The following is a 16,886-nucleotide window of genomic DNA, read 5'->3' as shown; positions in this document are numbered from 1 at the left end:
GTCAGCTGGAGGTTCAGGAGAACCCAGCCAGCTTCCTGCCTCGTCAGCTGGAGGGCCCGAGGAGCCCGTCCAGTCCTCTGCCTCGTCAGCTGGAGGGCCCGAGGAGCCCGTCCAGTCTCCTGCCTCGTCAGCTGGAGGGCCCGAGGAGCCCGTCCAGCCGCCAGCTGCGGCCTCCGTGTCTTCATCCTCGCCAGCTGCGGCCTCCGTGTCTTCACCCTCGCCAGCTGCGGCCTCCGTGTCTTCACCCTCGCCAGCTGCGGCCTCCGTGTCTTCACCCTCGCCAGCTGCGGCCTCCGTGTCTTCACCCTCGCCAGCTGCGGCCTCCGTGTCTTCACCCTCGCCAGCTGCGGCCTCCGTGTCTTCACCCTCGCCAGCTGCGGCCTCCGTGTCTTCACCCTCGCCAGCTGCGGCCTCCGTGTCTTCACCCTCGCCAGCTGCGGCCTCAGCTTCACCCTCGCCAGCTGCGGCCTCAGCTTCACCCTCGCCAGCTGCGGCCTCAGCTTCACCCACGCCTGGTCCAGCTCCGGCTTCATCATCGTCGCCTGGTCCAGCCTCAGACTCTGCTTCAGCTTCAGCTTCGCCTGGTCCGGCCTCAGCCTCGTCGCCAGCCTCTGCTTCGCCTGGTCCGGCCTCAGCCTCGTCGCCAGCCTCTGCTTCGCCTGGTCCTGCGGCTGCCGCGTCGCCAGCCTCTGCTTCGCCTGGTCCTGCGGCTGCCGCACCGTCGCCCCAGCCACGTTCTGGACGTCATCGCCGGCGCGGCCGCCCACCGGACCTGCTCAGCCGCCGCCGCCGCCTTCCTCGCGGCCGCCGCCGCCGCCTTCCTCGCGGCCGCCCACCGGACCAGCTCAGCGGCCGTCGCCGCCTTCCTCGCGGCCGCCCACCGGACCAGCTCAGCGGCCGCCGCCGTCTTCCTCGCGGCCGCCCACCTGAACTGTCCCGTCTCGGCCGCCGGCCACGCGGCCGCCCACCTGAACTGTCCCGTCTCGGCCGCCGGCCACGCGGCCGCCCACCTGAACTGTTTCTGTTTTGGGCTCCGTCCCTCCGTCCTGGGCCCCCTCCGCCCGCCCTGTTCTGGTTTTTCTTTCTTTTGGCCGTCGGGTGCCGGCCTTTGGAGGGGGGGGTACTGTCAGGGTTCCTGGGTCAGTGACCCAGTGCTTTCCGTTTTGTTCATGTTCAGTTTATTTTGCCACTTCCTGTTTCATTTCCTGTTTGTTCCTGTGTCACCTCGTCTCGTGCCATTAGCCAGATTATGTTCAGCTGTGTACTCACCGGTCTCTCATTATCATCCTCATCAGTCTGTGTATTTAAGTCTTCTGTTTCCACTCGTGCTTTGTCGTGTCATTGATGATGTTTAGGTTATGTTGTTGTTTCCGCCAGCATTCGGTCAGCCAGCCAGTCAGTCCTCCTTCGTTCGTTCGTTCATTCAGTCAGTCGTCCAGCCAGCCATGTCCTTCCTCTGTTCTGTGTGTTCATTCCGTCATCAATAAATCACCCAGCTTCACCTACCTGCGAGTCCTGCGTTTGGGTTCCTTCTTCCTCGCCTCCACTCCACAACGCCTGACAGGAATGATCATTAGACTGAGAATCAACTAATCAGTTTAGATCTACAAGATCTATTCATTTGGAAAATGTGCTAAATGTGGGCTAACTGTATAACTGTAGGCTACTTGTACTTAATTATTTGCAAAGATGCACTGAGACTATTGAGACATGTACTAAGGCATTTGCCATTTGATAAAATGAATGAGAAATGCCATTCTGTTGTGAACATTTGCCAAGAGGTTTGGAGGTTTGTCCATGTTATTTTGAGAATGTAATTTCTGTTTCAAGAAATGAGCCAAACCAATGGAGAAAAACTGTAAATTAAACATCAAAAAAACTTCAGCTTTACAAATGTATTTCACATGCCACCAAGGATGTACAACCTGTCTTAAACTAACGAACCACCACAAGCTGAAGCAGATCAGCATGCCACTGCTGCTCCGCCAACACACAAACACACACAAACAGCATGTGTATCACATGCACATACCATGCACACAGTAAGAAAAACACTCCAGTAAGTCCCCCTCAGCTGTGCACACACAAATCCATCAAACTGAGGCGTACATCTTCGACTTGTTAAGGTACTATTTGTCAGCTGCTCCTGGAGTGGCTGTGTGACTCCGCCACTAATTGCCACTGGTGCTAAATTTAGTAAGGGAGATATGAATCCTTCTGATCAGAAGCACCGAATCTAAGAAAAAAAAATACTCTCAGCCTCGCAGGCAAGTTTACCCGCCTCTCTCGCGCTCTCCCCCATCTTCCTGCCACTGGGGAATAGGTGAACTATTCCATATGTCAGCCTTGTCAATCAGCAGCAGAAATATGGGAAAAGCTTCCTCTCCCTTGCCTTCTCTCTCTCTTTTCCCTTCCCCTGCACCTCCTTCTTTTCCGTTTCTCTCTTTTCCCGCCAAAGATCCTGGGTAGATGTTGTTCCACTCTCTTAGAATTCTGCCAGTGCACGAGTGTGTGTTTATTTATTTCCATGTCATCATGGGTGGTTTGGAACCTCAAGACAAGAAGGGAATATTAATCAAAACAATCTCAGCTAGGAATTTTAATTGTGATATTAATCAATCTTTGTAAATGAGGCGAGGGCTTGTCAAAGCTCTAACGTGCCAGATTAGGAAGATGTTGCTTATGTGGAATAAAATAAAGTTGTTGTTTTTTTTACACATCAAAATAATTTCATGATGTCCCTCTCGGCTTTTAACCTTTTATTTCTGTCAGTCACACAATGGTCTGAGCAGCACTTGCCATTAAAGTTTGATTGCACTGATGCCAATACGTCATCATCTCATCAAATTTCTGTTTTGCTAGCTATCCAGCCAGTGACAGAAAGCAGTGCCGTCTGTTTGCTGATTGATGACACAGGCTCTACTTCGACTTCCATCATAACTCACAGACTTTGGCGGTACATTGAAAGTTTTGCCTGCAATCAGGTTTATGGCAGATCAACTTTATCTATGGCAAAAAAAGCTCTATTTTGTGGAGCATCAATAAATATTCTGCTTTGATCTGTTGCGGTGACGTGATGCCATCCAGAAGGCTCTTATTTTAATTAATACATTTTTCATGATGTGGGTGAATGGTTAATAAAGGGCTTTGTGAAAAACTGATCTCCTTGAAAAGAACATCCATAAAGGATGCAAATCAAACTAAAAGCACTGTCTAAACAAGACACAATAAAGGCCAAGGCTGCACAGAGAATGAATGTACAGCAGCTTTTAAAAGATTTCACTGCATCAGGGTCTTCTTGTATCTCCTTCTGATACCTATGATTCATACAAGATTTCACATACCTTTTAATCACCCGTTAGATAAACAGGAAGCTCTATAAAAGTTAAGGCTGCAGTGAGTGTAAGAGTGTGCATGAAACACATTATACACATGATAGATTTAAAGCTGACAAGTAACAACATGTGTGTGGCAAATGGGTTAAAAATAACTGCAGTGGAGCAACACGCCAAATATATAACTTCTTCCTAGAAAGCATGAGATGTGTTTTGCACCCAAACCAAGGCTAGACAGTGGTCTAAGTATCATTATTAGGTGTAAAATAATCTCTGTCAGTAGTACCCATCTCTCCTCGATGATTCTTGTTGCGCCTCATCTATTTCATTAGGATGAATCCGACACCCACACTCGGAGGCATCAGAATATTACTTGTCAACAAGTACCCCAGTCTCTGGTGAATCATATGTTCACAACTATCCTCTCTCACACTTTGACTTTTGAGGTGATGTGTTGAACTAAGGTCTAAGGAGCCATCCATTAATAGGGTTCTGCAACTGGATATCACTGGTTTAATGGTAAAACTGAGTGAGATTCAGGGACTTTTTCTGTATTTTTGACAAGGTGTTTCTGTGTTTCAACCAGCCCAGACATGGTGGGGGCAACAATCCTGATTAGTCAAGTTTAACAATGGCTACTATGAGTGCTCTTGACCAAGCAGGATGGTGGTAGTGGTGGAAACTGTGCTACAGTTGGCCAAAGACAAAGGAAGAGGAGGGGGGAAAGGCGAATTTGGAAGCATGAGTATGAAAGGAGTTTGGAGGAGATTGATTAACACTGATAAAAGGAAATAGCTGGATGATATGATGGAGAGAAGGAAGACATATATAATGAGTGTGCAAGACACCAAGCAGAAGGGAAACGAGGCTGGGAGCACTGGAGGTGGAATCAAAGTGTTCTTCCATGGTGAAGATACAAATCTCAGTGGAGATGGGGTAATCATGAAACATTCTGCATGAGAGAGAAGAATGGCAACACAGCTTAACTACAGCTCTATAAAAATACAACTTTATAGGTTTCTTATATTATAGGGAAATGGTGGGGGAAAAAACTCTTGGCAATCACCAAAGGATAGATGTAGTTGGTGTAAAGTTCTATTTTGAAGCCACGATTGTAGCATTTTAGTTGCTATCCCACGTTACTCTTTTAGAGTCAAAAGTGAGTTACACTAGAAGACTTAGTTAGCAATTTGAATCCATAGACTGCATATTGTATACTGCACTTGCTAATTAGTGCCAAGTAGCATACTATTGAAATAGTTGAAATTAACTCACCAAACTGGAGCACAGCCTTCTCAATTTGGCTGTTAGTTGAATTAATCACAGAAGAAGGAAATGTTATTTGCCAGATCACGAGGAAATTTACAAAAAAAAAAAAAAAATCACTGTTCAAAAAATGATAGTTCAGAGGTCCAGCTTAGGTACTTATATTAGACGATGTAAGGCCTGGCAGATAGCTACCATTTACATCCACAGTAATGAAAACTTTAAATTTTTAACACAGTTAAAACAAGTGGCTATATAAATCTTAAACTGCCCCTGCTGTTGTCAAAAAGGAATAACTTGAGTACAGAGACAATAAAGATTTTTGCACCAGGCTTTAAAAATGTTTAATGTTTGATGCATTTTAACATGGGAGTCTATGGGGATGGAACCGGCCTCAAGTGGCCACATGAGGAACTTCAGTTTTTGACATGAAGTCACTTGGATGAGTGACAAAACATTTCTCCCACTGAAAGGGCAACATCCAGATAAAGACAACCAACCTCTTTTAGATCAGTCCCTCTTATTTTTTGCTTATGCAGCGATGACTGCGATCAGAATTACTTGCTGGTGCTAAAATGTGTCCACGTGGGAAAAACTGTTGGGGTTTTTTTGGCCAGAGGGGCTGTGGCCTCCCCTAAGACACCCTGTTGGTTCCACCCATGCAATTTGCCTTCATTCTGTATCTCTACTTAATAAAGAAGAGGAAAATGTCCCCCAAAACCAAGCTGCTTCTCTTTGTGAAGTGCTGTGACACAGTTGAGCCAAGATTGTTGCAGTTGGCGTATGAGCAAATCCACTGATAGCAACGAGGTGAGTGTGTGAGTGCAACTGAAACCTGATAGTGCCATTGGAAAGTCGATGTCACACGACAAACAAAATCTGCCCCAGTATCTGCAGCAGTGAGACAGAGGCACAACCCGCTAATTGAACCCATAAATGTAAGGCATACTTCCACCAGCTGTGTTTAGTGTTTTCTTATAAACCTCAGCATCTCTCAAACACACCCACATGCAAACAGTTGCCATACACACACACTCAGTCACACAGTGAGAGAGAGGAAAGAAGAGCGAGTGCCGGATGAGACATCGAGAGCGATGATATCACAAATCACAGGGACAATCAAGACGGTGTCATCTCCAAGCCGTGGACGAACAGGCTGTTAACAACAACAACAAGAAGAGATGATGGAAATCATTTCCTGAAGGATCTCCTGTTGTACACCATCAGACAGAATATCTATCCCGCCTATTACTTTATGACAAAATGCTGCATGTTGATGAGATGTTATAATAAGTATATGATTCCTGTCATGTACGCTGAGTTGCGGCGGGATGAAAAGCTCAAAGAGAGACTGTTTTGATCAGTTTTCGCGGAGTTGTATGGTAATGCAAAATAAGATATGGACACTGGACAGTGGAAACAAGATATTTAATATGCGTTCAGCATTAAAGCACTGTCGTCTTAGCAGTGTTTTCTTTTTATATTTGCAATAAATATGACAAAACATAGACTATATTTTTACACAGTTGGCGTAAAGTTTTGAAGCAACAGAGGCTTCACGCTACACTGAGAGCTCAATGTCCAACCTAATGATGTATATGCTCTTCACTTCAAATAAAAGAGTCTGCTTTGAACCTATGGTGTGCATGTGTGTGTCTGTATATCTTTACAACCACCTCTTTGAGACAGAAAGACAAAGACAAAGCAGAGCGGCTAAGAGGATCTCTGTATTGACCTTGCTGCTGGCTACGACCCGAGACCCCACCCCCACCTGAAACACACCACAAATGCACACATTTACTCAGGCGCTGGTTCATCCAGGGCACCAGACCGCCACCACTGCCCTCTTCCTAATGCACACTGCGTGCACGTAAAGACTTGCACTTGACCTCGTCCCCACTGTGCCTCCTCCCAGCCCGGGACCAACTGACAGCTCACAGGCAAGCCGCCTTCAAAGGTGCAGCGCTTCAAACAGGCACACACACACACACACACACACACACACACATTATAGTACTGCTTCTTTTTAACCTTTATTTATCCAGGGAAAGTCAAACTGAACTTTTTCTTTTTTCCAGCAAAGCCCCTGGTTTGAGTTCACATCTGCAGGCTTCCCATCCTGACTTCTGTGGCGTTCAGATTGGTCTGCTCAACAAATTTCAGGCAATGGTCCTCCAGTCTTAAAAATCCCCGTTCCAAACCCGGAGTGACTGCTTGAAAAGCCTGAGTCTCTCACTCGCAGCCGAGCAGCGGTGACTCATATAACAACATCAGGAAGGAAAACCAACGAGCTATGAAACATGCACGGCTCAGACACGCTTACTGAAATGTATACAAACATGAATCTGATTATTCTCGGCGGACACAACTCGTATGATTTCATTCCTTGCTGAGAGAGAAGAGGGGCAAAGAGAGAGTGAGTAAATAAATGTGCAGCAAACTGCCGCCAGTGTAAAAGGAACATTATTTTTTAGGTTGTTTGTGTAATGAGTAAGATCAAAAAAGACATAAACTTTATGGGTGATAGATATGAGAAAAAGCACAACCTTCTCCTTCCACAACCCATCCTCCTCTGTCACACCAACTCTCTGCATGTCCTCCTTAACCACAACCATGAACCTTCTCTGAGGTCATCCTCAGAGAACATAAATATAAAAATACATTATGGCGGGTTTTCAATTACTATGGCCTAAGAAATTTTATATGGGATTGCCACATTGGATGGATCCACAAATTTTTGTTTTATGCCAGATTCCCTTCTCAATGTAATCCTCTCATTTATCCAGGCTTGACCTATGGGACTCTATGGGAGCTCTGTAATAAAGTGGGGGCTTGTCCGGGATTCAGACCCTGCACCTGAACTCACCAAACAGACCACTATTTTTTCTTTATTGTTTTACTTGTTCCTCTTCTGCCACACATTTGCCTGTTTGTGCACCAAAACTATTTCAAGATGTATAGGTAATAAAACTACTCATTTCGTTTCTTAAAAAAAAATCATGGTTTGGGTTAAGGTTACAATGTTAACCTCATGTTCCAAAAATTAAATTCTCCCATATACAACGAGGTTCTCCTTATTTTCCAAGTGCTGGCATCATCACCACTTTTTCCTTCAGTCTCATGGCATCTGTTTCAGATGTTAAAACTCACACACACTATTTTACATCCTCAGATAGTAAAAAATAATAGCAAAGGAGTAGAAATCATACACTGTATGTAGAAGACAAACATGTTTTCCAGCTCTGACACTGAAGGCAGCATGGAAATATCTTAAAATCTTATCGCCAGAAGGGATATAGCAATTGCAAAAAGAATTTAAATTGCATAGAAGCCTTTGGGAAAACCCCTTTTAGCACATGTTATTGGTGACTCCAATAAACACTTTCCTGATGAATTTATACTATCATCCAATAGTTTCACACCTTAGTGAATATAACATGGTGCTAATTTTGTGGCTAAAGCAGTGTATACATTAGAGGCTAAAGCAGGGTATACTTTGCAGTGTAGCCAATTGTGTAGTTTCTCCCAGTTTCTTAGTAAGATCATCAAGTCCCATTTCAAAACACTAAGACTGCAGTGATTTCAAAGCCTCACAACCTCATTAGCCAGTGGATAATGTCATGGTAGTTACATTGATATTTGTATATGCAATTTAATACTTATGGAGTATCAGTATCAATATGTGTCAATTTTAAAGTGAAGAAGAGTTACTGAAAACACCTCAAAAACTCCTATTATGTAATAAATGTTTAGCTATAGGTTAATTCTTTATGAATTCTAATGTTTTATGTAAGTAAACAAGAAGTTTTACAAGTTTAATACCGTTCAGTAATGCAACATATGGCACAGTAGTAGTGGGTATAAGGGCATATTTTGCCATAAACAACTATATAAACTGTTGCTATGAACTATTAACAGGGGCACAGAATTATATCTAGGGAAAAAACTGGCTTTAGCATTCATATTTTTAGAACTCATACCTCTAGAGAGGCACACAATCTGTATCACTGCAGTGGGAGTGATGTAACACTTTGAGGGACCCAGAAATCCTCCACTGATGAAACCCTTCGAGAAGCCTAGAAATCCTTCGTTGACTTCTATCATGTCTCTGGATCTACCTGGCTGTCTGTTCTCATCAGCTGCAGCCCTGGCAGATTCAACTGCAGGGAGGGGTTCAACGCCAACATATGTCGGCCTAACTCTGGCTGTCACCATGAAATAACTGACACCACCCGAGACCAACTGCAGAAAGGTCTGTTTGAGAAAATAACCCAGGGTGCAGAAGAGGAAAAAAAACCCTCTATGACTTGTCACAGAAAATGTTTAACTGAGAGTGAAGGAAACATTATTTGCCAGCAGTGTGTGTGGGTTATCTATGCATCTCACACTCAGCACTACCGGTGGAGGCCTCTATGGGTTCACATGGCACTAGGATGTGGCTATGTTACAACCACTTGGGGTTCTGCAACTCCAGACTGGAATCGTACAGGGAGCGAGTGTACTGAGGGCCCCCATCCTCATCAACACAACATGCCTCCGCCAGACAGAACAAATTACACTCCCTGCACCCTCCGCCCCACCACCACCCCATGTGAAAAACAAGCTCGCATTACCTCTCAACCAGACTGTAGTGTCTGCATCTACTCTCAAGGCAATGGTTCCTCTGTTGCTAGAGATGTATAGAGGGGAAGCACAAGCCTGATTACTCATTTGGTCTGATTTGTTTTCATGTGCCACCCATACTTTATCATACAATCTCAGGCCCAACTCTTGCCACCTCCTGCTCTAAAACCCTTGAACAGAATCATGCCGGTTCATGTGCTCTACACTGATGGATGGACTGTCTCAATATTCTGCTTCTGGTTTTCAGAAGAGGAAACTCCTAGCCCAAAACAGAGTACGCTTTGAGCAGTAGCGCACAGTGTCTTGGCTTTGGGTGACAGTTTCGCAGTTTACTGGCTAAAAAGGAGGCTAACCAACAGCTCAAAGATTTATGTTTAACTGGAACAATGCACACGTCTATGTTGTACTTGTAGCCCTGAAAGGCTGAAATGCTTATTAGGATTTTTTTAAAAAAACCTAATTAAAACACTGACAAAGTCGAGTTTCTTTGACCCAAAGGGATCACAATATGGTCTAGAACTTACACACTAAATCTTTTGACATGCACAGCCAGAGACCTTTGCCATTAAGTCACACAGTCATGAAAGGCTTTACTGACTTTCCACTGTAAAGATTAGATATTTATGCCCAGAAGCATGAATGTCCAGATCTTGTGCACTGGTCTTTACACTGATGCCATCTTTGACCTGGCGGGTAGCCATTTTCGAGGGAATCTATTGCTTAGTTGTTGGCAAATCTATTATAAATACACAAATATGAAGCTAATGGTACCATTAATGATAGATTAGATTTATTTGTTTTATTCTCTGTCAATGTCTATCTTAGATGATGACATAATTCACAACATCAGGGATCTATGAGTCCAGGTTAGGAGTCACATAATTGTGGCAAACATCAAATGAGACAGTGAGATCTTGAGACTAAAGGATTCATCCTCTGTGGATCACATCTCCGTACAATATTCCACATCAGTTCAGTTGTTGAAGGAATAGTTGAGCATTAACCAAGATGATGGACCAATAAATCCAACTAGAAATGCCGCTTCAAGAGCCCTGCCAGTATTCTGGTTAAAAGGGTCGCCAACCTCCTAAAAATGCAAAAAATAGACTCAAATCATTATCGTTAAGTGGAAAAATGAGCCATAAAGTAGGCCAAGCAAAGCCTGTTTTGTTGTTGACATGTTTTTCTATTGCTTCAATCAGATGCTGATATCAGTTAAAAATACGTATTGAAAGGAGAATGTTTTGTCTTTTTAAAGATGATTTCAATAAGTTGTTTTTAAATGGATAATCAACAAGAAAAGATTGCTGTTATTTTTTTTTAAAGAGCTGAAAACAAAGTACGAATTTCAAAGTGCTTCTTTGGTTTCATTTTGAAGTACCAGGCGCCAGTTCATTTGCAGTTAATTACATTTCCACCCAATGATTCTGATACAATAACAGTTTTCTTCTATCCACTTCTCTTACATCTTCAGCTTTTTGATGGTTGGATGGTGTTAAAAATATATCCTCCTCTAACAAAATAACACCTTTTTGAATCTTTGGTCCAAACAGAAGCTGCGGCAGTGCTGAAATTACGTACATCTGTACGGCAGATTGTCCTCGTGCCAAGTGTGAAATAATCTTCATTAAAAGCGACAAATACCTGATTTGTAAAGAAGGCATTGAAAGCAACATGTGCTAGAATGACATGTGGGATGTGGATGGTGAGAGAGAGACTTGTGAAAATGCAAAAGCTTTGTTTTGAAACCCAAGAAGTCGAGTGAGAGGGAGATATCACACTGATTCTTCCCCACATCTGCTCACTTGCTGTAAAATAAAAGAAATAAAGCTCTTTTCAGTTTTGGCCTAATATGTTGCATATTGCTAAATCTGTTCAAAATTTTAAAAAAAATAATTTAAAAAAATCACCATAAAGCAAATCCAGGTGGTTCTCCACCACAGAGCAGTGGTGTAAAAAGCACAGTGTGGTAGCAGGCGCTCAGCATTTCATTTGTCTTTTACACTAATTGATTGATCTGATGTTATTTACTATATGACGTGAAAAAGAAAGCTTTCACAGGGCTCTGTGTGGTTTGTGAAAATCTAAGTACACCTCTTTAAAACGTTGATTCAGCTCATTGAAGTTTATGAACTTTTATGCATTTCAATGAGGTTGACGTCTGGTTTTTGACTTTGATTCTTTCCCGTTTTGGCCATTTTGTTATAAATTTGCTGCTCAGTTGGAATCATTGTCCTGTTGCATGACCCAATTTGGTCCAAGCCTTATCTGCCCTTTATGTGTCCTCACATTCGACTCTAGAATACTTTAGTATACAGAAGAGTTCACGAACGACTCAGTTACCGCAAGGTGCTCAGATCCTCAGCTTGCAAAACAAGCCCAAATCAAGCCCTCCACCACCGTGCTGACCGCTGGTATCGGGATGTTTGTGCTGATATGCTGAGTTTGTTTTTTTGAATCATGGTGAAACACCTGGTCTTGTCCGTCCAAAGCACATTGAGTTTATTCCAGTTTCTTCTGTTCTTTCACAGTCTGAACTTGGAACGTTCCCTCCTGGAAAGATTGTGGGACTGTGTTAATGCACACCTGAATGTACCAGATCAGTAAACTGCCAAAACTTCCCCTTGTAGCGGGTTGTCCCTACAAACCCTTTTCAAGAAGAAGAAGCTTGTTGAAGAGGCTTAATTTCATCCTTCCGGGTGTCAGAGCCTCTCACACTATAAAATGCTAAGCTACCATATTAAGGAAACTCACTGGCTTGTATCTGTGATTCCTAGAACTTATAAACTTAAGTGTGTTGGATTGTGAATGGAGTGGTAAAGCAGGACTTTCCTACTATCTGGTACAGTGCCTTTGTTCGTGGTCTGTGGTGTTTCACATTATAATAAGGATGCCATTGCAGTCTACCTTTATTCATCTCTTTTTAAGCCTTCTACAGAATCCCTAATTATCCAGGCAATTGTTTCGGTATAGCCTGACATAAAATACATGAATAAATAGAAATTAAATATTTCTTTTTAATAAAGGAAAGATTCAGTAGATTGTAGTGATACTCTAATAAATCTGAATAATACATTCGAGTCAAGCGTATTTCCGAAAGTGTGCTCTAGATCCAATTTGTATTACACGTGAGTAACATATTCATTCATCTTTTAATTGCATATCATTACTTAGTCATTCTGATACCAATGGATTACCCACTGCAGAGTGTAACTAATTGCTAGACACACTTGGTACAAGTTAATCAGGAGTTTCCCTCCAAGGAATCATTGTACTGTAATCTAATATACAGGAATGTTCTATTCTGGAGTTGGCTACTTCCTCCTGCCGCCTCTCCTCCACATGTAATATTCATGACGGAGCTCTTCCCTAAAACCCTCTCCTCTCCTCACCAGGTGGGAAAGCAAGTATGCGTCTCCCTGACAAAACCTCAGCCACTCTCAGTGCTTTGTGTAGGCTCTTCCTCTCACTCTCTCTTAGCGGTTAAGCTGTCCCTGGGTTCCTCTTAGCTATTGTAATCCATACACAATACCCACACATTTAATGGGAGAGATGGCTGCAATAAAGCAGAGGGTGTATTTCGCGGGGAGCAATTTAGCCTTCAAACAATATGCCAAGGTTTGCCTTCCTGGGACAATACTGCCGTTTGGTTTCTTCCCCCCTTGTTACCATGCAGAATGTTACAGGGTAGTCATTACAGTTTGGACTTGGTGACGGCAAAATGAAAAGAGGAGCGAACTGCATGCTGCCATCCTAAGCAACTTTGCATTGAGTCTTTGTGAAGGTAAGCATATGTGCCTTGAGTGGGATGAATGTTCTGGATTGTGAAGTGGCAATCGCCCAGCGGGGTGTCCTTTTAGCGAGCGCGGTGTCCAGCTGCTTTCTCTCAATTCAACCACCTTTCAGGCTAAACGCAAAACCCACCTGGGCAAAAGGAGAGGCCCTCACTACAGCTTTGTCCTTTATCTTCTCTGCTATGAGAATACCTTCTGCACTCTAACCTGTGGGGACAATGGACAATAAGATGCAATCATTCTCACTTCACCAGCACAATTACTACACAACTTAGCTCCTTGAGTCCCCGCTTGCCCCCAAGAAAATGAGAGGAGAAGAAAAGTCTAAGAACAAGAGTGACTTCTTTTCTTCTGAGCGAACATGGCGTCGACTACGACAGTGTTTGCTCCTCTTCCCTCCATTTCCCTCAGCGATAAGATGCACAAGACTGATCGCGCTAGCACAGTGCATGCTGGGATAATGTGGCAGCGTGCTGCTAAGCACTTCCTGTCCTCGGCAAGTGCGTTGGGGGGGTGGGGGGTGGGGGTTGCAGTTGTAGCAATCGGGATGTCTTTCTGCACTCTCTTTTTTCAGAACTCCAAGAGAAGTAGGAAGAGAGTTTTAAAGTCAAAGCTAGCAAGAGCTCCGATGATAAAACGCATGTCAACCTTCTTGCTAAACATCCATGTGGAGTCGTGCATCCCGTGATCCTGGCTTGGCTGCCGGTGCTTCATTAAGATTAGCCGGATATCAGTATCCCCAGCCTGTCATTAATAATGACAAGGCCCACCACTAAATACATGTCCACTGTTAATTATCAGAGGCCATGTCTGTTAAATATCAGATTCCTCCCTCTAAACAGTGGGCAGTTCTCCCGTGCAGTCTCATCTGTCACTGTAAATGTCATCACTTTATTCTCTCGTTGGCGACCGTGACAGGCCCTACTTTGAGCCCCGCTTTATCTGCTTTTGCCTTCCATTCTCCCTTCTACAAAGATCCCCCCCCTCTCTCACACTCCTTTTCTTTCTTTCTTTTTCTTTTTTTTTTTCAACCACTCACTGCTGTATCCGCTTTCCAACACGTGGCAAATGATTGCCCCGGTAAAGGTATTTTCTGTTTCAATCTTACATTTTCCCAAGAGAGAACAAAAAAGAAGGGGGGACAAGCTTTCTGCAGCTGGTTTCACTGAGAAAATTGTTCAGAATTGCCTCATTCCAGGGCAGATTAGCGAATGCATACAATCCCAGGCTAAGTGCTATTGTGCACTACAATTTGGCCATTATACTTTGTCTTTTCCATTTAGAGAACCCCTACCCAATTAAAGTAATACAGCCCTTCCAATACCTGCTCCCAATTAAATCTGGGCGGTATTACCTGCCTTGATAGAGCTGGCCATGGCTCCTCAACACTCACTTGCATTCATTAGGCCTATTCAACGTGACGGAGCTGATGACAACGATTCAAGTTGTTCTCCTCCATCCCTCCCCCTTGCCACTCTCTTCTCTCTTGTTCTCTCCCTCTTTTGGGTAGGCTCTCACTTTCTTTCTCCCTCTTTTTTCATCCCTGCCTTTCTCTCTGTCACTCCTCAAGACTAGAAATGCCTGCCGCTCAGTCCGAGGGCTCAGAATTGGCTGGGGAATAGAGAGGAAGAGAGGAGGGAGGGTCAGCCTGTGACACCCCCCCCCCCATCCCCCCCACCTGTTTTTTTCTCTTTCTTCGACATTTTCTCGCCTGCCCTTGGTTTTGTTTCCCAGGTAGCTAGGGTTTTTTTTTCCAGTTCATTGTGCCTTTTTCAAATCCTTCGTCCATGCTGCTTGGTTGGCACCATTTTAAAGCCCCACCGTCACAAAGAAAGAGCTTGTCCAGGCCACTGACTCGATTGACAATTTCAGAGTGCTCAAAAAAGAAAAAAAAATCCACAAAAGCCGGCGCTTGGGGTGCTGCTGAAGTAGGGGGAAGCCGTCAGTATGACATGTCTGCTGTCCAAACCCATAACCGCCAGGTGTTTGTAGCCTTTCAGGAAAGATCTGTCATATCCAACTGTTCCAACTGAACTCAGGGCTACTGATAAAAAACTTTTCCTTTTTTTTTATTAGTCACAGTCTCACATTTTATAAAGCTACAGTTATAATGAGCTAGGCCACCAGAGGAAACTTGCTGACAGTAGTTGTACTTAAAGCCGGGACAGAGACCTTCACATCTGTACACATCTACACAACTAACAGGATAAATGTGCTTCAGGCTTCTTCTGGACAGTTAAAGCGTTACCCTTAAATATTTTTTTTAACAACAAATTATATTTTACACAGTCCTGAACACTCATACTCCGATTAATGTACTGAAAGCAACTTGGAGTAAGTATCTTGCCCAAGTATATTTGGCATGCAGATGGGAGCAGCCAGGGATCAAACCACCAACCTTTCGATCAGATGACCGCTCGACCTCTTGAAATCGCTCAGGCCTAGAGTCCAGTTGGTGACCCTCCCCTGGCAACTTCCATTTGCTGGGAAAACATCTTAGACTAGTTCATGACACTTCACAGCTAGCGGTTGCAAAAAAGCATCTTTGTGGTTGCACTGGTCTCCAGCAGATTCCTGTAATTAGCATGAAAGACACTGACCTGTCCGCAGCCACTTGTGATTTACTCTCCAAGCTGTAGTAAAACCTGACCCAAGCCAAAAAAATGAGAAGTTTCACCTTCAAAGTAAAAGCTGTTAGCTTCCTGCTGAACTTTAGAAAAGACTCAGCTTTCACTTAAATAGCGAGTGTTCTCTGTTTCCAGTTTGCATTGTTACGTTGTTGTTTAACTACCACTCAGAGAGTAGTTTGCAGACAAGTTTGAATCTTATAGGTCACCGCAGCAACCTGCTAGCAACAAAAGGAAGGATGTTTTTGTTGCAGTATCATATTTCTCTTTGCTGACAGTTGCTAGAGTGAAATTAGTCACAACCACTCACCGAGCACTGGTGAAATATGCACTTTGCCGAGTTACAGTAGTTGCCAGATGACTGCGTAGAGGCCTCTAGACTTGTGTGAATGTGCTCTTAGCCAACCATCTTCCCAAAGCTAGGTGGATAGCTATCTAGCATGATAGCCTGCTCTGAAAGACGTATACATACGATTTATAATTGCTCTAAATTTGCAAGGAACCCTGCTGCCATGTGTCAGATACTACAAACTGGATGGGTAATCATGATCTTACCAAACATGCAGTAGACATTTTGCTACGTTCTTTTTCTACACAAATACTCCCTCACCGACCTGCTTTGTTCACACATGCTAACACGGTGCAACTGCAACATCCCTTCACAGCAATCCCAGTGTTGGCAAGTAGTAATTACCTCACAAGGATTCAAGATGAAGAAAAAAAAAATCAAGAGCGTTGGTTGAATGTTAGCATAAAACAGAGCGCGAGTGAAGTAGGTGAATACACTGGACAGCGGTGACAAGCAGGCTGAGAGGAAGAGACATTAAAGGATAAGATTTGAAATGCATGAATTTGATACTTTTTCAGATTTTTAACAAATGTGTTTGCCCATGTCTTGTTGCTTGTCTAAAGTAAGAAAACTATCCTCCTAGGACCTGGCGTCCACATATGTGGACATCACATTTTGGGTAATTTAGACCAAAATACTCAATTTTGCTCTACAGGGGCCTGATATCCACTTACGAGGACATTATACTGCTACTGTTCTATCAAAATTTTAAACGAATATCTTCATATGCGGCTCTCATTTTTCTTAGAAACAAAAATCAGGTAAAAAAAATCTGGTAATTCTTTGTTTTTACATTCATCGGGTCCCAATATGCCCAAATATCAAAGAGAAATTAAAAATGCATGCCGTGGAAGAGTTTGGGTCTTAGGAGGCTATAGAGTTAGCTTAATAT

This window comes from Neolamprologus multifasciatus, chromosome 23, assembly GCF_963576455.1.
Source record: "Neolamprologus multifasciatus chromosome 23, fNeoMul1.2, whole genome shotgun sequence".
NCBI classification, from domain to species: domain Eukaryota; kingdom Metazoa; phylum Chordata; class Actinopteri; order Cichliformes; family Cichlidae; genus Neolamprologus; species Neolamprologus multifasciatus.
The sequence above is the reverse complement of the archived record's forward strand: the minus strand, read 5'-3'. Positions refer to the sequence as shown.